This window comes from Piliocolobus tephrosceles, unplaced genomic scaffold (genome assembly GCF_002776525.5).
Source record: "Piliocolobus tephrosceles isolate RC106 unplaced genomic scaffold, ASM277652v3 unscaffolded_30544, whole genome shotgun sequence".
In the NCBI taxonomy this organism is placed as follows: domain Eukaryota; kingdom Metazoa; phylum Chordata; class Mammalia; order Primates; family Cercopithecidae; genus Piliocolobus; species Piliocolobus tephrosceles.
Window position 1 is genome coordinate 1 of NW_022313804.1, and position 1,373 is coordinate 1,373.

At 20.7% G+C, this 1,373-nt stretch overlaps 1 long non-coding RNA gene across 1 annotated transcript; it reads right to left on the reverse strand.

Moving 5' to 3' along the window:
- Window positions 1-435: 435 nt before the first annotated feature.
- Window positions 436-1,089, reverse strand: LOC111535358. The gene is made up of 3 exons (XR_002729404.1): window positions 1,032-1,089; window positions 728-901; window positions 436-544 (listed from the first exon to the last, which is right to left on the reverse strand). It is a non-coding gene; the product is annotated as an uncharacterized LOC111535358 (long non-coding RNA).
- Between the last annotated feature and the right edge of the window lie 284 nt (window positions 1,090-1,373).

The following is a 1,373-nucleotide window of genomic DNA, read 5'->3' on the forward strand; positions in this document are numbered from 1 at the left end:
TTGTGTCATCTTTTGTTGTGTCATCTTTTGTTGTGTCATCTTTTGTTTTGTCATCATTTTTATTTTTATCATTTTTATTTTTATCATTTTCATTTTGATCATTTCCACTTTTATCATTTTCATTTTGATCATTTCCACTTTTATCATTTTCATTTTGATCATTTTCATTTTGATCATTTCCACTTTTATCATTTTCATTTTTATCATTTCCACTTTTATCATTTTCATTTTTATCATTTTCATTTTGATCATTTCCACTTTTATCATTTTCATTTTTATCATTTTCATTTTGATCAGTTATTTTTTTTTCTTCTCTTTTTTTCTTTTTTTTGTGAGTTTTTTTTTTTCTTTTTTCTTTCATCAGATTGACTTGGAAATTTCAAATGATAGAATTCTCCATCAGAATATAAAGTTGGTATATAATTATAATTAGTATTTTTTTTTTCTGATTCCCCACCTAATGAGTTTTCAAATAATATATTTGAGTTTTCTATATTTTCTTTAAAGGCGGCATCTTTTTCTATTAATGGGTTTATCTTTACATCTTAAAAAAAAAAAAATATATATATATAGTTATGCACATACAAATATAGAACAGCAGTAACAAACTAAAGATATGGATAAAACTATGATAGTAATTAATATAATATTTATTACTATCATAATTATTACATGATTAAAGATGTATATATATATATATATGTATGTGTACGTATGTATGTTGTACCTTTTATATGTTCAACCATAGTGTTTATACTAAATCGAGTCGGTACATCCCTAAATGATGCTCTACTTAATTTTAAATTGTAGGCAATATGATCAACATTATATGTGTGTTGGTTTATTACTTCGTCCTTATTTTGAGGCAACAAATTTTCATCTGTTTTATTATTTCCGGAATCTTTAATTTCAAAAAAAAAAAAAAATATATACATATATATAAGTATAAATTAGTGAAAATTGCTCATTCAAATATTTATTAATCGAAAATAAACATATATTGTGTATTTGTCTTAATAATAATCAAATACCTAGTCCTAAAAAACTATAAAAATAAGATAAAATGTTAAAGGAATTTTCACTATTCTCTTCATTTTCTTTATTATCCATTTAAAAAAAAAAAAAAAAAAAAATGACTTAATTTAAATTGAAAACTAAATTTAAATCAAAAACTTAATGTTTTTTATTTTATTTTTTTTTTGAGGTGTCTTTTTTTATAACCATTTACATAAATGGAATCAAAAAAATTATAATTAATGTTATCACGGTTTTAATAATATTTTTATATAAAGCTGGGTGTTATTAAAGAAATAAAAATGTTAGCATTGAAACAAAGCCGAAATAAAGTCAAAAAAAAAAAAAAAAAAAAAAAA